The sequence below is a fragment of the Sus scrofa genome, chromosome 3 (genome assembly GCF_000003025.6).
Source record: "Sus scrofa isolate TJ Tabasco breed Duroc chromosome 3, Sscrofa11.1, whole genome shotgun sequence".
Taxonomy (NCBI): Eukaryota; Metazoa; Chordata; class Mammalia; order Artiodactyla; family Suidae; genus Sus; species Sus scrofa.
Genome location: NC_010445.4, coordinates 55332583 through 55355558, shown reverse-complemented (window position 1 = coordinate 55355558; position 22976 = coordinate 55332583). Strand labels below are relative to the sequence as shown.

General features: G+C 44.9%; 1 protein-coding gene across 8 annotated transcripts in view; it reads right to left on the bottom strand.

Moving 5' to 3' along the window:
• Nucleotides 1-5069, bottom strand: part of KIAA1211L (KIAA1211 like) — a 138637-nt gene extending 133568 nt beyond the window's left edge. For 2 of the 8 annotated variants that reach the window (XM_021087217.1, XM_021087219.1), the window contains exons 1-2: nucleotides 4267-4483; nucleotides 3811-4078 (exon numbers count right to left, since the gene is read on the bottom strand). The gene's annotated coding sequence lies outside the window, so the exon portion shown is untranslated. Of the gene's footprint in view, nucleotides 1-3810; nucleotides 4213-4266; nucleotides 4484-4789 lie in introns of those variants that run through there. The other 6 variants (XM_021087220.1, XM_021087221.1, XM_021087222.1 and 3 more) reach the window with 6 other exon arrangements.

Genomic DNA, 22976 nt, shown 5'->3' with positions numbered 1-22976 from the left:
CTCCCAGAGATGGGAGAATCTGGGGACAGAAACCACAGAGGGTTCAGTGCCTGGACCTCTGAGGTGGGAGGGGAAGTTCTCAAACTTCAGATGTCCAAAAGCCTGTCCCACACACCAGGGCTGGGAAAACACTTAAGCAAATACATAACTTTCTACTTTTCATCTTTCAAAAGGCTCTTTTGTAATTTATTTTCACAGACACCTTAATCATGAGGAAAAAAACGTGTGCGCTCTTCCTACCTGGGATCCACACAGGAACAGAAGTGGCTGCACAGAGCTAGTGGCCAATGCTGATGAGGGTGTGTCCCTGGCTGGGTGCCCACAACATACCCATCTGATCACTTCTCGTCAATCTGCTGCAAAACTTGCTGAGCGCTCTGCTGGCATCTACTGGTTTGTGACCCTGAGCTCATGGCATGTTAAAGCAATGCAAAGGATGCTAAGCTAGTTCCTTAAAATCACAAATGTCTCTTAAGAACCATTTATCAGACTTAAAAGTTTGAAATTATTTTCCAGTTGCAGATAATTAAGAATAACAGGATAAGATGAGAATTCCTCTGATGTCCACTCACAATGTGGGAAAACACTGAAGGCTGACCGTGCCTGCTGTCCTAGGAACAGATGACACTACTTGTACCAGGGTTTACAGGTACCCTGACAAGGACAGGGATGAGCATGACACCATGAAGGGTCAAGTCACAGGTGGTCCCCAAACAGCCACTCCTGGGCAGGCTTCTGTTTCTAGGAATTCAAGAGCTCCTTCGAGTTCTCTTTCATCTTGGGTCCACGTGGCCAAGCCTTAATGTTGCTTAAAGTCTCACCTCCTCTGAGAAGCCTTTGCTGACCACTCTGCCTTCCACTCACAGAGTGTGAACAAAACCCAGGGCCTGGGTGCACAGCTTGAGGCTTCATGAGGGCTAAGTGTATTCTCCAAGCAGTTCCCAAGGACCTGAAGAATCAAGTATGACTTGGACTTTTCTTTTTCCTGCTGCTTTTAGCAAATGCAAAGCACACTGGTTTGTTCTGATGATGAGGCAGCAGCACAGCAGGGTGCTATGCATTGGCTCTGGTAGGGTGACCATTGGGAAGACACTCCACACACGACATGGGTCTCCTGGGCTGGGCTCGGTGGCGTGCAGACAGTCAGCTCTTCTCTCCCTCCTACCTAAACTTCAAAGCGGCCCTTTCCCCATTCCCTCCCAGCCCCCCGACTGGGACCTCCAACAGGCTTTTCAGTCTGTTTTAGGTACTAAGAAGTGCAGTGTTGGAAGTTCACATTGTGGCTCATCAGTAAGGACACTGCTTAGTATCCATGAGGATGTGGGTTCGATCCCTGGCCCCGCTCAGTGGGTTAAGGATCTGGTGTTGCCGTGAGCTGTGGTATAGGTCACAGACAGGGCTTGGATCTGGCGTTGCTGTGGCTGTGGTGTAGGTCGACCGCTGCAGGTCTGATTAGGCCCCTAGCCTGGGAATCTCCATAGGTCTCAGGTGCAGCCCTGAAAAGCAGGAAAAAAAAAGTCCAGTGCACATAACAGAGGTCAGCTTGCCCAGAAGATGAGGGGAGGAAGGGGGAGAGAGAGGAAGGAAGCTTCTGGTCCATTTCCCCAGCTTGCTCCCCCACCCCTCCGCCCCCATCCCACCTCGCCAGGGTGCATCTGGTTTCCCCAGGGATAGGGGAGTTAAGAGAAAAAAAGGTTTATGTTCCCTTTCTACATCAAGAGCTTTACGCTAAGCCACGATGTCCAGAGGACAGAAGAAACAACCTAAGAAAGATTCCTGCCTTGCGGGTAGAGCCAAGCTTCTCCTATACCTGGAGAGAGGAACCTGAGAAACCCCAGCCCCTCCCCTTGTCTTGAGGAGAAAGGGCGGTGGGGGAAGAAAAATCCCTAGGAGGCTGGGGGTGGGGGTGGGGGGCGGGCTGTCCCGCTTCCTGCTGGAAACACTGGGAACCGCTCCGTATAGTAGGCACTGTGGCCTGGGTTGTTCACAAGAACCAGGCAGGTGCCCCAATGCCCAGCAGGGACTGACTGGATACCCAGGGTTTAGGGTCCTCGGGGTCAGATGCAGGAGCCAGGTCCCCAGCTGTGGCTCACCCCAGTGACACCCGGCCGGCCAATCTTCAGTGTGCAAAACTCATCAGAGGACTGCAAGAGGCCACTCTCCCCACACCCCATGTGACTCCAACCTTCTCCTGGTGCCCAGAGACCACCTGTGGTGAGAAGGGGCCCCAGGGGGTGACCTGGAGAGACTGACACTGACTCTCTAAGGACTAAGCTGCTCTCAGCTACTGACTGAGATAAAATCACTTGAATTAGACTCGGAACACCACAATCATGACCTAGGACTAGATAATATCAAAAGGAACCAAAGTCATGTGGTTGGGGCAACGAAATGAAGTTCACCTAGAAAGGACTTTGCAAACCACACTGTTGGCTGGTGACCTTCACCCCTCCGCAAAAGACCCCAAACAGGAAACATCTCGACTCAAGATTCAAATGCTTCTTCAGGGTCTCTGTGCAACAAAAGCAGAATTTATGAGCATCTGTGCACAAGGCTCACGGCTAAGCTCCAAAAGAAAAGTGGGTGGTAGCAAGCTTGGCAAGGCAAATCCAGGCCCCCTGAGCCGTCTTGGAAAACTTACCCTCCAGGAGGGCCAGGCGCCTTCACCCACAGTTTCTCATTTAACCCCATGAGCTGGCTGTCAGCCCTCCTGTTCTGCTCAGTCCAACGCAGCAAAATTCGGTGACTAGTGCAGGATGACCAAGTCAAATGACAATCCGAATAGGACAGCCACCCTTTAGCTTGCCTCACGTGCCTGGTCCCACCCGGTGGCCAGAGGCTGTGTGTGACCTGTGCAACATCCACAGAGGAGCCACTTTTTTGATTTTATAAATAAAGAAACTGGTGTTCAGAGAGATCAAGAAACTTGACTTACAGACAAGTCTAGAACTAGGGTGAGGCACTGGCTCCAGGCACAAAATTTAAGGGGCTACCAAAAAAAAAAAAAAAACCCTCCAAAGATAAATGTTACTGTCAAGTGTTTTAAAACATTAAAACTAACCACAAAACTCACACTGTACCAAATATCCCCATTTTAAATAAGGACAGGATGTGTATTACCAACTTTCCTTTCTGCTTTAGGCTCCAATATGGCTCAGCCCATCACTGGGCCAGAGCCAGGAACCTAGCCAGGCTCAATCCTCCCCCACCGGCCCCCAAAGGCAGGGCCCCCAGAAGCCACACTACTGCCTCTAGATATGTTTCTTCCTTGCAATGTTCTGACCTCAAAGGGCCCTAAGGTGTGACCATGATGCTCCATCACTCCAGGTGGAGTCTAAACAGATTCTATTCCGGGGTCACGTGCGCCTGTTATGTAAATGAGGGAAGCGTGCAGACTTGAATAAGGGAGCAGGATATTTTAAGATATCAGTTTGGGAAGGTGCAGGGTGGGCTCTACAAGGATCACACAGCAGCTTGTCTCCCACTTGACGGATTTCTGGCTCAAACTTAAGTATTTAGCAGTGACACGAAGCCAGCTGCCGCCTGTGCCGCCTGTACTACCTACGCCAGTGCAATCCAAACGATGGCATTCCTTTTCACTTTGCATTTCAAAAGCCAAAGCTTAGGCGGTAACTACCACACTGGAGTAACCGCTTAAGCTCTGATCACTTGTCGCCTCGTATTAAAGCCCTGCCTGTTGAACAAAATATGTGCTGACTAAGAATTTGAACATTTCTTAGATCCACCCCGACTCTCTCACTGGTGGCTTGTAATCAAAGCCTCAAAACTGAATAAGAAATAAACCATTACCTGAAGCAGAAGGGAACGGTTAATGACTCTGTCCACTATTTTCTCGTGCCGGCCGTGGCCCTTAGCGACTTTAGAAGGCACACTTTGTCTACTGCCAACTTCAACCCGGCAGAAGGTCTCCCCCTCTCCTCGTTTCCGAACGCGATCAAGATCAATGGCGAGGCTTCACCTTGCGACGCAAAGTTGAGTCCGGCAAAGTGAGCAAAGGGAAACTTCAGCCACTGGTGCGAGCGCAGCCGGCTGGTCTGGGTCCCGGGTCCGAGCTGCCCTGAAAGGCGGCCGGGGAAGGACGTCGCGTCCACGGGCCGAGGAGCACCTGGCGACAGCGCCCCGCCCTCGGCGACCCAACACACCTGGCCGGCCTGCCCGGCGCCGCTCCCACCTGGATCCCCGCGCCACCGGTCTCCCCTCGATGCCCCCCGTTCCCCGCCCTCGCAACCAACCCCGGCCCGGTACCTGCACGGGAGCGCGGCGGGCTCCGCCAAGCGCCCGAGGCTCGGTCGGCGGGGTGGGGGCGACGGGGCTCCGGCCCCCGCCCGACGCCGCGCGGACGCCTGGCCGGCACAGGACGCAGCAGGTGGCCGCCCGGCCTCGCAGCCGCGGGGTCCGGGCCCGAGAGCCGGGCGCGGGCGCGGGCGCAGGCGCGGGCACGACCCTCGGGCGCCGGCCCTCGCCCGGCCTCGGCGCGCGCTCCCCGGCCCGGGCGCGCCGGCTCGGCTCGGCTCGGCTGCTCCCGGCGCGGCGGGGGCGGACGCCGCTCGGTTCGCTCGCCCGCCGCGCGCACCTCCCTCCCCAGCGGCGCGCCGCTCCCGCCGCCCCGCTGAGTCGGCCGCGAGCTCACGGGGGCGGCGCCGGGCGGAAGGCGGGCGGCGGCGCTGTCGGGGCCGCGGGGCGTCGGGGACCTCTTTGGCCCAGAGGACAAGGCGCCCTCGCCGGGTTGCGGATGCGGCCGCGACTCCAGCCTTCGCCTCGGCATTACCTGGGGGCTCCGCATCCTCCTCGAAGAGCCGGTTGCCCACGGGTGGGAATTGTGCATTTGAATAAAAGTAAAAGTTTGCTGGTTTTTTTAAATAACCGTGTGGGTCCGGAGCGTCTCCGGGCTAATTAGGGAAGCTGCCGCCCTGTCTTGGGGTGAATCATTGTTGTGACACTGCAAGTGTGGGAAGAAAGGCTGCTGACGATTTCTCAGCCTCGCGGGCTCCCCTTTCTTTCCTGTGGAGACGGGCTGGCCCGTGACAGGAGAGCGTCTTAGGAAACATGCTGGCCTCCTGTGGCAGGAACAGCCCGTCCCAAGCACGTGCCTCCAGAGCCGCGAACTTTCCCGGCAGGGGGGTGGGGGAGATGCATGTGAACTGTGACCCGCAGGGAACCGGGGCCGTTACAGCTGACTCTAAAGAAATCCTCACGCCGGCTAGAAGAGCTCATGCTAGAGTCCCAGAGTGACATTTCAGTGACACCTGACATCTGAATCACCAGGAATGTCCGAGCTGTTATGTGTCGCCCCACCCCCAAGTCTGTGCCGCATCCTGAGGTTGTGGGTCTGGGGATTTTTCCCTGGGGACACGGGACTGGAGAAGCCCGGGTTTGTACCGCTACCCGCCGCAGAGCAGGGCAGAACGCTAGAAGGGGCTCTCTCCACCTCTGGCTTTAAACGCGATCAGAATCCCAAATAGAAGAATCAGAGGCAGGGAAAAGAAGCTAAAGACATCTCATTTACTTGAGCATATAAAGACAAGTTTACTTTAAAAATTTTGTGTGTGTGTGTTTAAGCCCTCTGCTACAAGCCATCCTCTTAAAAGCCGCTTTTGCCCTTAAGTGCTTTAAATTCCCTTTGTGAAAGGAACAGAAATATATTGTGAATCAACCAATAGACCCCAAGTTAGTAACTTGTGCTCACAATGGACAGGTGACTCATGACAATCAGACAATGTCTCTGTTGGGGGGTGAGGGTGTTTGCTTTTTTCAGAATCCTCGAACTAAACTGAACAACTCCAAACGAACCTACACACCCCTTCTCTCCTCTCCCACCTTGAGCCTCTGCTCCTCACTGTTCAAAATCACATTTATTTTTTGTTGTAGCTGGTAAATGTTTATTGACTCCATAAATCACCTTTCTACCTACGGAGTTCATTTGTTGCCAGAATATCTTCAAGTTCTGGCTTTGTTTGCATGTGCTGCGGGTGGCTTTTGAGATTCTTAGGAGGCTTTGAGAGGAACTTTCTGAAGTTCTTGGTGATTAGTTAAGAAAGAACATGGTGTCAACACCCAGAATAGAAAGTGGTGAATAGGCCAGGAAAACGGGAAATTATCTGGCAACCAGTAGAGCCAGCACCTTTGTGCTTTAAAAGCATAGAAAGAAAGAATGCCCTGCACCCCACCCACCCACCCCCAGGGTCCTGCCCTGTGGTCTTCAGGGGAGATTTTTCCCTCCTTAATGCTTCTTGGATGAAACCATGAAGCTGGGTTGAGAAAAGGCTGTCAGTAAAGTTTTGCCAGAAGTTCCAAGGAAACAGCCTCCATGCAGAGTTTCTGAAAACCTATGCAGACAACTATAAAGCTCAGAGCACAGGGTTATTATTTTTTTTTTTTTCCCAAACTCTAGAAAATCTCTTAGCCAAATTTGACCACTTCCTCCCAGGGAAGGAGAACCTCACAGATTAGGCAAAGAAGGCTGTGCTGCCTCTAAACGTATTGTACCTCATCTGGGAACACGTTTTTATCCACCTCCAGGGGATGTTCTAAGCCATCTACAATTTCTCACTCATTTAAACACTCAGTCCCCAGGAGAGCCCTGAGACGAAGACCTGCTATTATCTCATTTTATTTATTTTTTTTATTTTTATTTTTTTTTTATTTTGTCTTTTTGCACTTTTTAGGGCCACTCCCAAAGCATATGGAGGTTCCCAGGCTAGGGGTCCAATCAGAGGTGCAGCCGCTGGCCTACACCAGAGCCATAGCAACATGGGATCCAAGCCAAGTCCTTGACCTACACCACAGCTCACGGCAACGCCAGATCCTTAACCCACTGAGCAAGGCCAGGCATTGAACCTGCAACCTCATGATTCCTAGTCAGATTCGTTAACCACTGCGCCACGACTGGAACTCCCCTATTATCCCATTTTACACTCAAGGCTCTGCTCTTTTCTCCCTGTTATAGAGGAACGAGGGGCCCAAGATCTGGCAGGAAGAAGTGGGCAGAGCCAGGGTTTGAACCCACAAGCTGCACTCCCTGTGCTGAACAGGCTGCTTTTCTACGAATGGCATCCACTTCTGCAAACTGAAAACGCCTTTCAGCTTAGAAAAGGAAGGAGAATTGCCCCTTCCCACACTCGGGAAGCAGCAGCCTCTGCGATGTCAGAAAACAAGAGTATTTAAGTCTAGTCTCCACTCTCCCGAACAGTCATCTAGTCAGATTAGAGGGCTGTCATCGATGGGGTGAAGAGGGTCCCCATAGGCACCAGGCTCACTAACCCAGTCAGGTCCCCAGGAAAGTCCTTGGCAAGACAGGGGTTCATCTTGGGATCCTGCTCTTGGGTCTTTGTAAGACACTCAATGCACCTGTCTCCCCTTGGGTTCCCCACATACAGACCCCATCAGGCACAGGCAGCTCTGCCTGGGTAGAGGTTTGGAGCCAAGGACCACCCAGGAACCAACTAGCAAAAAAAAGATGTCAATTTCTCATGACAGCAGGCCAGTCTCCCAGGTGAGCCTTGGTGACCGAGGCAGAATTGAGCCACCTCACTGTCAGAGGTCACATGGACCCCACTCCCCAGGGACTCTCTCCACAGGCTGGCTGTCCAGATCCCAGCCACTGTCCCCCCCACCCTCCTCCGGTCACATCTGTGACCCAGTCTTATCCTCTTTCTAGACCTTCCCGTGGCTTCCATGTAGTTACAATAAGATCCAGCCCCCTTTGAGGACCTAATCTGTTCCCTGACCATCTCTCTTGGACCCACCTTTCAACAGCACAACCTGTTCATCACCCACCTCTGGCCAAACTGGCCTTCTTCCTGGTCCCGGACACCTTGACCTCTCCCCCCCCATCTCTGTGTCCTTCCCTCCTGCTCTCCCCTTCCCCGCCCTTCACCTGGCCAACTCCCTGGCATCCCTCAGGTTTCAGCTTGAATGTCACTTCCTCTGGTCTTTTTTCCTGACCCCTACTTCTCAGCTGGACCTATTCTTTTCTTTAGAGTACACAGCAGTGTAGTGGTTTATTGGGGGCTTCATACTGAACTGCCCCACCAGAGCATAACTCCAGAAGGGCAGAGTCTGTGGCTGTTTTGAGCCTTATTGTTGCATGCCCAGCACTTAGCCCAGTGTTGGGAGAGAGTAGCTGCCTGATAAATATTAATCCGTGAACCTCCACCATTACCGGTCATGACCCTGAATTGCTGGACCTTAAAGGTATTCATCCGCAGTACCCACTCTCTCTTCCCACCACGTTCCACCCTGGATTTGCTCCCTGCTTCCCCAAATTCTGCCCTTTCACCTTCCAGGGACCTTCTGGTCTCTGGCTGCTGCCTTGTCTCGAGTCCTTCCTGCCCAGCCTCCACCCTTCTTAGTCCCGATCCCCATGGACACTGCCCCGACGGCTCTCTTACCCACACATCCAGTGCCCTCATCTCTCCGTCCTCCTGCTGTGCCTGCATGGTTCAACCCCCAACCTTACATTAGGCTTCTCTGCTCCTACAACAAGGCCTTTTGGTACCACCAGTAACAATCACAGACCCATGCAGACCAAAACCACAAACCTCATTTGAGCCTTCGTTCCTTTAGCCATTCTCTGAAAAACGAATAAGGTGGCATATAAAATAACAAAGAAGGAAAGCTCCCCAATAATTCCAACCCTAGAGGAATCACTGTTGCCATTTTATTATTTTTCCTTCCATTTTTTCTTTTATAAAAAAAGATATTGGAGTTATCCTGCAAACTCCAGTGTTTTTTACATAGTTGAGATTAAGCCAAATGCACAATTTTGAGTCCTGATTTTTTTTTTTTTTAATCTTTTTCGGCCATATCCACAGCATATGGAAGTTCCTGGGCCAAGGATCAGATCCGAGCTGCACCTGCAACCTACACCACAGCAGCAGCAATGCAGGATCCTTAACCCACTGCACCTGGCTGGGGAATCGAACTACTACTGCCACAGAGATAAGCCGGTTCATTAATCCACTGCACCAGAGCACAGACTCTGGTCCCCATTTTTTTTCCCAACTACATTATAACACAAGTATCTGCTCATGCAAGAACCAAGTGTCCATAAATACACATTTTAATAACTGGCTGATAAGCCATTAAGTGGATATGTCAGATTTTGTTTTATCATTTCTCTACCACATTGTTTTCCAACTTGAAAGTGTGACACAAAATTCTTTGACAAATATCTGTGTCCATAATTTGTCTGCCTTTATAGTTACAGCCTTAGGAGGGATCCAGAAGGGAGTTCCCAAGTCAATGGCTGTGAATGGATCAAAGGCTCTATTGGGTCACAGGCTATGAAGCCTTCTTAGGTTGCAAGGCCCAAGTGACACACTTAGACAGTCCTTTCATGGTCCCTGGGCAGTTTCTTCTCCCATCCCCCATAGCAGCCAGCCTTTACTGCTCTCATGCACCCCGTGTTTTTGATTCCCGAACAGATGGTTCTGCTTCTGGTTTTTCGTAGAAAATTAAAGTTACCAGGCATGAAAATCAGTCTGCTAAGCAGCTGACCTTAATAGAGGGAGATTTTCCTGGATTATCCAGGTGGGCCTGATGTAATCGCCACGGCGCTTAAAAGGGAAGAGGGAGACAGATAAAGACATAGCAGCATGATGTGGACTCAGCCCATCAGCGCTGACTCTGAATGTGCAGGCAGGGGCCACAAGCCATGGGAAGTGGGCAGCCTCCGGAAGCGCTAAAACTCAGGGAGATGGACACTCCCCTCCAATCTCCAGAAGGAACACAGTCCTTCCAACACCTTGATTTCTGACCTCCTGACCTGTAAGATAATCAAACGGTGTTGTTTAAAGCACAAAATTTGTGGTCATCTGTTGCTGCAACAACAGGAAACCAAAACAGGATTTATTTTAGAACCCTCTGGTCTTATTGCTGGAAACTGTTTCTCTGCAGCCGCTCATGGCAGAGGCCCAGTAGACATGACTTGGGGGAATGTTAGCAGAATAAGCTTAATATTTTAAATGGAGCTTATCATTCAAACAGGGATTCAGTCTCTTAGTTAAGACTTTTCCAAGCTAAATCTTCTTTCTTTCTTTTTTTTTTTTTTTTTTTTTTTTGGACAAATGCCAAACATTGACAGTCTGAAATGTTGGAGCCTCAGGCAGCCATTTAAATACTTCAGCAATTTATAGACCTTTCAGGAATCTCCACAACTATGTCTTCTGATAACCCCAAAATGCTTTCAGTTTTAACCTATCCCAATGTTATAAGATTTATGTCTAATTATTTCTGCTCCTTATAGGAAAAAAAATGTATTCTCTTGTTATACCATCTAAAATTCATAGTTGTGTTGGCTTTTTAAATCAGTAGTAACATTATTGTGCATAAAATCCTGCCCTTTCATATTTAACCCTTACTTTAACCTAACGAGTATCTGCTTATCCACAGAGATCAGCTTCCCAGATTGGGAATAAATCTGGAAGGTTATTTTGGATTATTTTGGATCTATAACAAAGCCTATTTGGGGTTTATATGGAATCATATTTTAAATAAGAGAAATGAGAACCTTAATTACGCTTATAAGGAAAAAGTCTAAATCACTGCTTTGCTTTCCTTCCGTTCCAACCCAGAGAGTGAAAACAAGCATGGACCTGATTTATGTGCGGGCCACAGAGCTCCTTTTGCAAATGTGGCTTTAAATCAGCTAATCTTTTCAAAGTCTTTACCCTGACTAATTTAGAAGCAAGGAGAACAAATGTGGGAGTATAAATGCAAGGCACTGAATAAGAGCGATAATCTCTGCCAATGAACACACTGCTGTGCTTCTGGGTACCCAATGCCCTGCACCACTTGCCTTTAGAGGAAGCTTCCTGGGGCTTGTCTTGCCTCCCCAGCACAATGTGCTACGTGACTGGAATTCCAGGTTGGCAGGTGAGATCTGTCCTGCATCTTGGAGATGCTACTCTGCAGCCTCATCTCATGGAGATGAGGGCAGGCGTGACTAGCCCAAGGTCATGGGCTGATGACTGAGCTTTACTCCAGTGTTAGAGCATCTGTAGCATCTGCTCACCTCTCAATGATTGTGGCCTCCTGAGTCTCTGCTAAACCCCTAAACTGGATGGAAAACTTATCTTCCTAGTAGAACAGATGAGCACACTCTTATTCATAGAATAGGAAGGCAGCATCTTCTTCATTTGAGATTGTAAAAAACATAAAGTATAAATAAATATTAGAAAGGAAATAGGTGTTTGTTTTATTTTTTTAAATCACAGAAAGATTTTCTCATTGTCACTATTTGGGCAGTTCCCTTATTTTTGCCTGAGTTAGGAACAAAAATATGTTCATAAGGCAGTTTGGTACCCGAAACATACGCTCTCTTCTGCAAACTGCCTCCGTGGCTGTCAGCAAAATGATATGACGTTAAGGTGAAGGAACGAAGGGTATGTTTCTATAGCAAATGGGAATGCTAAAAATAGTGTTTGGAGTGAAAGTAGGATGAGGAATAATTTCTTCCTTGTTTCCATGGAAAACTCCGAAAGTGGGAATGATGTATCCAATGACTGTGCTTATGAGGCCATAGATAGAGCCAGAGATTTCCCTCAAAGACATGCGAGGACATCTGCTGACATGAGAACACTCTAAACAACCCATAATCATTTTGCTGCCATCTCTACGACCTCTTACTGTTCTAAATGTCTGTGAATCTGATTTATTTCACGTCTACATGAAAGTTTTTATTGACTGTACTTTTTTTATGGCCACACCCAAGGCATATGGAAGTTCCCAGACCAGGGGCTGAATCTGAGCTGCAGCTGCAACCTATACCACAGCTGCAGCAACAGCAGATCCTTAAACCACTGCACCACAGTGGGAACGCCAACTGTATATTTCATATCTAGTTGCCTACTGCTTGATCTGTGTAGATGGTATAAAAATTGCAGGTGGGATGCTGACCCTAGGCAAAGCTTGTTTTTTTGTGCCCAGACAGTCCTCTTCCAGCTCAAACACCTGTTCTGCAGACTCCTAGGCCTGCCTTCTGCAGACAAGATCTGATTCCTCCCACCTCTTCAACTGTACCTGTTCTATAAACCTCAGCTAATAGACCAACATGCTAGTAAACTAATCCCTTCAAAGATGTAAATGACAACATCAATGACTGTTTCCTGCATCTATCACCATTTCATAGGAGTATGTATTTTTAAATCCAGAAGAATATTCTCTAGAAAATGCAAACCTGATGGCAGAAAGCACAGGACAGGGCACCGGGGGAGCAGATGCGGGGATCTGGGTCTCTGGTCACCTCCCATCACAACACTGAGCCCAGTCTGCTCTTTCATGAGCCAGAGCAAGCTTAGATGGCAGACATGTGTTCCTACTTAATAGTCACAATACACCTACGAAATCCTCCATCTCAGGAATTAGGAAAAGCGGAGGGGACTTGCCACAGTTTAGGAAGTTAGCGAATGGAGAAGCCAGAATTCGGACCCACTTGGTCTGACCCCAAAGCACTTCTAAGGGACCTGACACATACGCAGGCAAATAGAAGCTGCCTCTCCTCTGCTCTATTGTGAAGAGCTTAGAGAAATTCCCATGACTGCATTAAGAGAATATAGTGGTTCTCAATTCAGATGTTGGTTAGAAACTTAAATATATTTCTTCTCAGCCTTGGGAACATAACATTGAACCCAGTCAGCTGAGTAACCTTGATACTGAGAAGCTTGCTCCCAAGCTTCTTGGGGGTTGCCTGAAACTTGGGGATGCCACCCTCCTCCCCCCATCACTTGTCTTCCTGTGTAGCCTAAGAACAGGTTTCGCTAAACTAGCACATGCCTGCTCACTGGTCCAAAAACAGACTGAGAGAAGGCTTGCGATGAATTCCATCAGTCAGCCTATAGGAGCCTCTCAGGCTGTGGCTCTGCACTCCCGTTACCTGGGCCGTGATGCGCCAGTAACACACCCAGCAGTCAATGTTCCAGACATTTCAAAGTTGTGAATTAGACACCATCACAGGTGACTTTATGGCTCACTTTTCAAAAGTTCATTCTGATCTTCTGCTCCTGAGTACGAGGGTGTAAGAAGGACCAGACTCAACAGCTAGAAAACTGGAACAAAAATGTGAAATAATGGGAGTTCCTATCGTGGCACAGTGGTTAATGAATCTGAGTAGGAACCATGAGGTTGTGGGTTCGATCCCTGACCTCCCTCAATGGGTTAGGGATCCAGCATTGCCGTGAGCTGTGGTGTAGGTTGCAGATGCGGCTTGGAGCCCAAAGTTGCTGTGGCTCTGGCGTAGGCCGGTGGCTACAGTTCTGATTAGACCCCTAGCCTGGGAACCTCCATATGCCACAGCTGCGGCCCTAGAAAAGACAAAAAAAAGATGTGAAATAATGATGTCCAGACACTTAATGTCGGGCAGCATAGGCTGTGATTCCGGTCACCTTGGCTTCTTGCCCAAAGGTTGTTTCAGGAGAAACAGTCTGGACAGTGGTGGTGGTCTCTTCGGGTTAAGGAAATGGAAATTAGATTTTAAGGAAGCAGCAGAAGTTAGAATTTGCAGGGCAGAGTTCCAGAAAAGGGAGAGCCGCGAGGGAAAGGCTCCAGAAATCTAGTCTCTTTTGAGGACCAGGCTGCACATGCAGAGTGAAACTCCACCAGGCTGGGCAAAGGACAGTCAGAGAGTTGAGAGCAGTGATCCAGGTGCTCACACAGGTGGGAGAGGGGAGGGGACAGGCAAGCTGTGAACAGCCAGAGGGACTGTCCTTGAGGATGACACAGTTCATTGAGAAGGGCCACACCCTAGTAGTGGGACTGTACTTTCCCTGGATTAACTATCCTCTAGATCAAGCCCAGCAAAGAATTATGGGTTAACTTATGTCCCCACCAATATTTTTTTTGTTTTTTGTTTTTTTAGGGCCGTACCTGTGGCATATGGAAGTTCCCAGGCTAGGGGTCGAATCAGAGCTGCAGCTGCCGGCCTACACCACAGCTATAGCAAGTTAGGATCTGAGCCACATCTGCAACCTACACCACAGCTCACAGCAACACCAGATCTTTAACCCACTGAGGGAGGCCAGGGATCGAATCCGTGTCCTCATGGATACTAGCCAGACTCATTTCTACTGAGCCACAGTGGGAACTCCCCCACCAATACTCATATATTGAAGCCTTATACCCTGTACCTCAGAAGGTTACCTCATTTGGAAAAGGGTTGTTGCAGATGTAATTGGTTAGGATGAGGTTGTACCGGAGTCAGGCGGGCCCTGGTCCAATATGACTGGTGTCCTTATACAAAGAGGACATCTGAACACAGGCGCGTGCAGAGAGAGAGAACACTGTGAACATGAGGGCAGAGATCAGGGCGATGCTTCTAGTAATCCAGGAACACCAAAGATTACCAGCAAACCTCCAGAAGCTAAATGAGAGGCACAGCCCTCAGAAGAAACCTCACTGACACGCTGATCTCAGGCTTTCAGCCTCCAAGACTTTGAGCCAATATATTTGAGCTGGTGGTCCTTTGTTACAGCAGCTGTGGTAAACTGATACATAAGACCCAAAGGCAGGTGGGGAGAGGTATGGCCAGTGGGGATGCTGCCCCCTGTAGGTCTTCTCAGGCTGTGCTTTGGCTGGTCCAGTTTATAGCTGCACTGCCTTAATAAGAGCCTAAACATCAAAAGGATGAATGTCCATTTGATGAATTTGAGGAGGATAGACACATTGGGAGACCAAGTCCGTCTGGATGGGACTCCTGACAGGAGAGACAGTGGACTTTTTAGCAGAGCTCTTTCAAGGCTTGCAGGTAAACTTCGTGTGTTTGAAGATCATGTCTCATTTAGAAATGGAATATTAAACACATATTCACCCAATGGTTAAACTGGTGATCTGGGAACCGGTGTGATCAACAAGCAGACCTCAGACTAGCAAATCTGACTGTCTTCTCGACCCAGTGGGTTCAACTGTTATGATCAGACTAGGAAAAAACGAGTGCACGTGCACGGCAGGGTGCCTCTCCATGAATCGCTGGCCAGAGAGCAGTGCCGTGAATCACAAACCAGATTACTAGGTGTATCCTCCTTGGCCTATTCAGGAGAAGGTATTTGATGACCAGACCATTTTTAAATACTTTAAAAGCTATAAACCCAAAATGACAGCTTTGTTCTGCAATTTTTCCTTTTCCCACTTTTGCAGACAGGGGCACTCTAGGTCACAGCTGTGTGAAAAGAATCTTGTCACTTTCCATCTCATCCCTAATGTTTTTTTCTTTTAAGTTTTATTGAAGTGCAGTTGATTTACAAGGTTGTGATTACAAAGGGATTCAGTGATACATGTACACACATCCATTTCATCCCAAAGTTTTAATTTTTTAATATCTAATGAACTATTTTGGATATTTTTTTTATCTCCTTGCTCCCACGATCCCCTTTATCTGTGATAATATCCACAAATACATACCTTAGTATGAGAAACTTACCAAAGAGAAGGAAAAAGTCTCAGAAGCAAAATGCATTGGTTTTACGCTTCATGCTCTGACTCCCTGCAAAAACTTATGTGCAGATTCTCCCCCAAAGAAAGGTGGGGAAATACTGTCTTCACAGAACGACTGGAGCAGCACAGTAAACAAGGTCCAAGAGTATGGGGAGGCACTACTAAACTGTGAAGAACAAAATAAATTTAAGCAGTGTCAGCATTACTGAAAAGAGCCTTTATCCTAAACTTGGCTCAGCCCTGAAGTAGCTGTCTAGCTGTGGGCAAGTTTCAAAAACTTCCTGAATGTTAGTTTTTCCATCAGCGAAATGAGAAGATTGAACCATTCAGACTTAGAATGTATTTGGTTCCTTTTCTTCTCTCTTTTTTTTTTTTTTCTTTTTGTCTTTTTAGGGCCTCACCCATGGCATATGTAGGCGAATTGGACCTGCAGCTGCTGGCCTACACCACAGCCATAGCAACACCGGATCTGAGCCGCATCTGTGACCTACACCACAGTTCACAGCAACGCTGGATCCTTAACCCATTGAGCAAGGCCAAGGATCAAACCTGAGTCCTCACGGATCCTAGTTGGATTCATTACTGCTGAGCCACAGCAGGAACTCCTGTATTTGGTTTCTAATTCAGACATTCAGCAGTTCTGGCAGAGGGCTAACAGGCAGCTTTCACTCCTTGGTAGATGAGAGGTTGGTCTACCATCGTGCTGTTTTTTTTCCATCTGTCCCATCTATTTATTTGTTCATTGTTGGTGTGGGTTGTGGGTGTATATGGAAGAACTTTTAAAAAGTGAAATATACAATATATGAAATTAAAAATTCACTGGATGGGCTTAACAGCATATACATATTGTGGAAGAAAAAAAATGAGTGAATTTGAAAACATAGCTATAGAATTTGTCCAAAATAAAGCACAGAAAAATTAAGCTGAAAAAGAAAATTTAACAGCACCTCAGTGACCTGTAGGACCATGTCAAATGTTCTAACATACATGCTACTAGAGTTCCAGTTGGAGATCAGAGAGAAGGAAAGAAAGCAAAAGTATTTGAAGAAAAAGAGATGCGAAATTTCTAAAGTTGATGCAAATTATAAACCAAAAGTTGGTTCTTAGAGAAGATCAACAAAATTGACAAATCTTTAGCCATGCTGGCCAAGGGGAAAAAACTCAAATAATTAAAATCAGAGATGAAAAGGGGGTATTATGATCAACTTTATAGAAATAAAAAGGATTATATGGGGACCCGCTAAACAACTTTAGTTATATTCCAACAAACTAAATGGCTAGTGAAATGGAAAATTCCTGGAGAGACACTTCCCAGTTCTATGCATGTGGTCAGTAACACCTTGATACCAAAACCAGAAAAGACATCAGAAGAAAATTAAGGCCAATATTCCTTATGGATAAGAATGCAAAACTTCTTAATGAAATACTAGCAAAATTAATCCAGCAACCTATAAAGAGGATAACATAACACAACCAAGCAGGATTTACCCAGAAATGCAACTTAGGTAAATCAATCAATGCAACAAACTATATTAATGGAATAAGGGACAAGTACCACATGAGCATCTCAATAGATGAAAGAAAGCATTTGACAAAATCCAATATTTTTTTCATGGTAAAAACATTCAACAAACTAGGAATGGAAGGGAACTTCTTCAACCCGATAAAAGGTATCTATAACAAACCTAAAGCTAATATCGTACTACATGATAAAAGGCTAAATAAAGGCTTTCCCCTTAAAATCAAGGACAGAACAAAAATATTGCTCTCACCATTTTTTTTTTGTCTTTTTTTTTTTTTTTTTTGAGGGCTGTACCTGTGGCACATGGAGTTTCCCAGGCTGGGGGTTGAATCAGAGCTGCAGCCACTGCCCTATGCCATAGCCACACTAGAGCCAAGCTGGCCTATGCCACTGCCACAGCCACACCAGAACCAAGCTGCGTCTGCGACCTACACCACAGCTCATGGCAATGCTGAATCCTTAACCCACTAAGCGAGGCCAGGGCTCGAATCTGCATCCTCATGGATACTAGTCAGATTTGTTTCCCCTGAGCCACGAAGGGAACTCCCAACTCTCACCATTTCTTTCTTTCTTTTTTTTTTTTTGTCTTTTTGCTATTTCTTTGGGCCACTCCCGTGGCATATGGAGGTTCCCAGATTAGGGGTCGAATTAGAGCTGTAGCCCCTGGCCTACACCAGAGCCACAGCAACACGGGATCCGAGCCGCGTCTGCAACCTACATCACAGTTCACAGCAACGCCGAATCGTCAACCCACTGAGCAAGGGCAGGGACCGAACCTGCAACCTCATGGTTCCTAGTCGGATTCGTTAACCACTGCGCCACGACGGGAACTCCCCAACTCTCACCATTTCTATTCAATGTAGTACTAAAAGTACTGGTCAGGGCAATTGGCAAGTACAAGAAATAAAAGATATGCAGATTTGAAAGGAAGAGTAAAACAACGTCTCTTTGCAAATGACATGATCCTATAGATGGGAAATCCTAAGAGATTCACTAAAAACTATTGGAACTAATAATTTCAGGAAAGGTTGAAGTATACAAGATCAATATACAAAAAACAATTGCACGTTGCTGTGGCTGTGGTGTAGACCGGCAGCTATAGATCTGACTAGACCCCCTAGCCTGGGAACCTCCATATGCTGCAGGAGCAGCCCTAGAAAAAGGCAAAAAGACCAAAAAAAAAAAAAAAAATTGCATTTCTATATACTTACAATAGCAATCTGGAATGATATAAAGAAAACAATTCATTTACTATAGCATCAAAAATAAAAAAATACATTGGAATAAATTTAACAAAAGAAACATAAGACTTGTACATTGAAAACTGCAAAACGTCATTGAAAGAAATTAAAATTTACCTAAGAAAATGGAGAGACAGCCCATGATTATGGGTCAGAGGACTTAAATTGTTAATATGGCAATACTCCTTATATTGATTTACAGATTTAATGCAATGCCTATCAAAAACCTAGCTTGATGGAATTCCCATTGTGGCTCAGAGGTAACGAACCTGCCTAGCATCCAGAAGGACACAGGTTTGATCCCTGGCCTCACTCAGTGGGTTAAGGATCTGGTGTTGCTGTGAGCTGTGGTGTAGGTTGCAGACGTGACTCAGATCTGGTGTTGCTGTGGCTGTGGAGTAGGTTGGTGGCTACAGCTCTGATTAGACCCTAGCCAGGGAACTTCCATATGCCACGGTTGCAGCCCTAAAAAAAAAAAAAAAAAGAGAGAAACCCAGCTTGCTTTTTTTTTTTTTTTTTTTTTTTTTTGGTACCAGGAAAATTGATCTTAAAGTTCATATGGAAATACAAGAAACCCAGAGTAGCCAAAGCAATCTTGAAAAATAAAAACAAAGATGGAGGTCTTACGCTTCCCAGTTCTAAAGTTATTGCAAAGCTATGGAAATCAAGACAGTGTGGTGCTGGCAAAGGATAGACATATATTAAGGGAACAGAATGGATAGCACAGAAATAAATGCTCATATTTATAGTTAACTGATTTCTGACAACAACACTGAAATGATTCAATGGGGAAAGGTGAACAAATGTTTCTGGATACTGATATGCCAGAGAATGGATTTAGATTCTTTCCTCACATCATACACAAAAATTATCTCATGTGAACCACAGACAATGTAAGACAAAAACTATAAACTTCTTAGCAGAAAACATAGGAGTAGATCTTTGTGCCCTTGATTAGGCATTGATTCCTTATACATGACACCTGAAGGTGCAAGTGATAAAAAAGAAGTTGGAATTCATCAAAGTATAAACTTTTGTGTTTCAAAGTACACCAGCAAGAAAGTAAAGAGTGTAAAAATATTACACTTTTAGGTAACTTAAAAGTCATATATGTTAAAAATATTTTTAAAATATTATTCTTTGTACCATATTTTACAGAAACCACTGTAGCAGATATGCTTTAATAGAACTATATGAATGCATAAAAAGTATGCTCTTTTAGTTCCTAGATACAAAAGGTTACATAAATATTGCATGAAAGGATTTTCTGGAAGTGTTGGCGGCTAAGTACATAGGCCAGTGAATTTGGCTTCCAAAACTGCCTCTTCATATAAGAATTTCACACCATATTACCAGAACTTCTTCTATTCAGTAAAGTGACATTAGATTCCCAATAAATTAATTTAAAGAAAAAGAATGTAAAAAGGCAACCAAAATATTTGAAAATTATATGTTTGATAAAGGACTTGTATGCAGTATATATAAAGAACCTCTGCAGCTCAATAAATCAAAAAATTCCCATTAAAATGGGCAAAAGATTTAAACAGACACTTCTCTGATGACATATGAATGACTAATTAATGTATTTAAAGGTGCTCAACATAATTATTTATTAGGAAAATATAAATCAAAGCCATTACACACCTACAAGAATGGCTGTAATTTTTAAAATCCCCAGATGTTTGGAATTTAAAAAGTATGATTATAGTAATCTGTGGGTCAAAGTGGAATCACAATGGAAACTAGGTAATATTTCTGAACAGTCATTAATGAAAATATGATATCTCAAAACATGTAAGATGCACTAAATACTTTGCCTTAGCTGGAAAAGTATTAATTGTTCAAAGCACATATGTTAGAAAAGAAGAAAGACTGACAACCTGATTTAAATATCCATCCCCAAGAACCTAGGCAAAATAGTGGCAAATTAAACCTCCCACAAAATAGAAAAAGAAAAGAGAGAATAATTTAATGACATAGGAAACAAAAAGCACAGTAGAAAAGATCTACAAAGCCAGAAATTGGTTTTTTGAAAAGACTAACAAAATTGATATATTTCTGATGAGACTGATTTTGAAAAAAATGAAGGGCAGAAGGGAAAAATAGTCATCCTCAGGAATGGAAAAGGGGTATGTAGATTGAATAGCTAATTGCAGGATTTTATGAACAATTTTATGTCTAAAAATTGGTTTAAATTAAATGGACAAATTCCTAATCAAACAAACAAAAAATTCAAATAACTAAAACTTACGTAAGAAGAATGCTATCTGAATAGCTCTATTACTATTAAAGAAAATGAATGTGTAATTGCAAACCTGGCCGCCATGGAAACTAAAAGCTCAGATGGCTTCACTAGGGTCATCCTGCTAAACATTTAAAGAAGAAATCATTCCACTCTTAACCTTACTCTTCCAGAAAACACAAAGTTCCTAACTCATTCTTTGAAGCTGGCTTAACCTCAATGCCAAGACTTGATAAGGCCATTATGAGCAAGAAATTTTACACGTCTCAATTTCATTCATGAGCAGAAAAAAATAAAGTATTAGCAAATCTAATCTAGCCATATATAAAAATGTTACATGTGACAAGCAAGCTGACTTGTTCTGGGAGGACAAGGTCAAATTAACATTTGAAAATCAATCAATATAAGAAAGGAGAAAATGATATGATAATCAAAATAGATGCAGAACATCTGATAAATTTAAACACACATTCAGGATTAAATCGCTTAAATTAGGAATTGCAGTTAACTTTGTTAATCTGATAAACAATATATTGGAGGGGAAAAAAAAGGACACTAACGCATGGTGAGTATCATACTTAATGGTGAAATGCTGAAAACTTTCCCTCTGTAGTTATAAGGAAGACAAAGATGTCCTTTGTCATTGCTTCTATTCAGCTTCTCATAGGTGGTCCTAGCCAGTGCACTAAATCAAGAAGAAATTACAAGTATAAGATTCGAGAGAGAATAAAAATGTTTTTCCCCACATAATGGTCTAATTGAATACGTACAAAGTCCTAAAGCATTTACCACTAAATTATTAGAATGAATAAGTGATGTTCACAAGGTTGCTGTATATAGTACAAGATCAAAATACAAAATTCAATTGTGCCATATATTAGATTCCAGATATAAGTGATATCATATGGTATTTGTCTTTCTCTTTCTGATTTACTTCACTCAGTATGAGAGTCTCTAGTTCCATCCATGTTGCTGCAAATGGCCTTATTTTGTGTTTTTTTCCCTATGGCTGAGTAGTATTCCATTGTGTATATATATATATATATATATATACCACACCTTCCTAATCCAGTCATCTGCCGATGGACATTTGGGTTGTTTCCATGTCTTGGCTACTGTGAATAGTGCTGCAATGTAACTGGGTCACCATGCTGTATAATAGAAAAAAATAATAATGTATTGGGGAAATTAAAAAAAAATTAAAATTTAAAAATAAATAAATAATTATATTGGCAGATAAAAAATACAAAATTCAAATGAATTTTATATGTCAACAAGAATCAAAATATTAAAAACTTAAAATGTATAAAAGCATCAAAAAATCCAAATACTGAGCAACCAACATTTTAAAATTTGTGGGTCACTACCTTCACACAGAAAACTATGAAAGATTACTGAGAAGGAGTTCCCGTCGTGGCGCAGTGGTTAATGAATCCGACTAGGAACCATGAGGTTGCGGGTTCAATCCCTGCCCTTGCTCAGTGGGTTAATGATCCGGTGTTGCCTTGAGCTGTGGTGTAGGTTGCAGACGCGGCTCGGATCCTGCGTTGCTGTGGCTCTGGCGTAGGCCGGTGGCTACAGCTCCGATTCGACCCCTAGCCAGGGAACCTCCATATGCCACGGGAGCAGCCCAAGAAATGGCAAAAAGACAAAAAAAAAAAAAAAAAAAAAAAAAGATTACTGAGAAAAATCAAATAAGTAGAAGTATATATGTTCATGAACTCAGTATGAGGAAAGTGTCAGTTCTCTCCAAGTATATCCACAATTTATGTGTAAATTAAAAATCATAACAAGTTTTAAATGGAATATCACTAGGTGATTTTTAAATTATGTGGAAATGCAAACACAAAAAGAGTCAAGATGTTTTTGAAGAAGAACAATAACATGGTAGGATCTGCTCTAGGAGATAGCAGGACTTTGTTGCAAAGATACAGTAATGAAAACATTTGTCAAATAGAAAAATTGACCCATGGAATAGCATAAAGAGGCCCCAAACAAACCCACACATATCTGGACACTTACAGGACAAAGCATGGGGGAGAAACATTCTTTTTTGACATAAAGTGTCCAGTTAATTGGAAACCTATAATGTTAAAAATCTCAACACATACCTCAATTGTTCATTAAAATCAATTCCAGATGGATTGTTCTAAAATTAAGGGAGTTGCCTTTGTGGCTCCGCAGGTTAAGGACCCATTGTTGTTTCTTTGAGGATTCGGGCTCAATTCTTCACCTTGTTCAGCAGCCTAAGGATCCGGCGTTGTTGTCACTGCTGTGGCATGGGTTAGATCCTTGTCCCGGGAACCTCCATGTGCCATGTGTGCACCAATAAACAAAGAAATAAATAAAATTAACAAGAAAGTAAAGTTTACTAAAGAAAATATGAGATGTCATTGTAACCTCAGGAAATTTTTTCTTAAATAGGACAGAAAAATGCATATTCATAGAGGAAATTGTTGATCAATTGGGTATTATTAAAATTAACAATTTTCCCCCCTTTTTTTGCTACATCCACAGCATACAG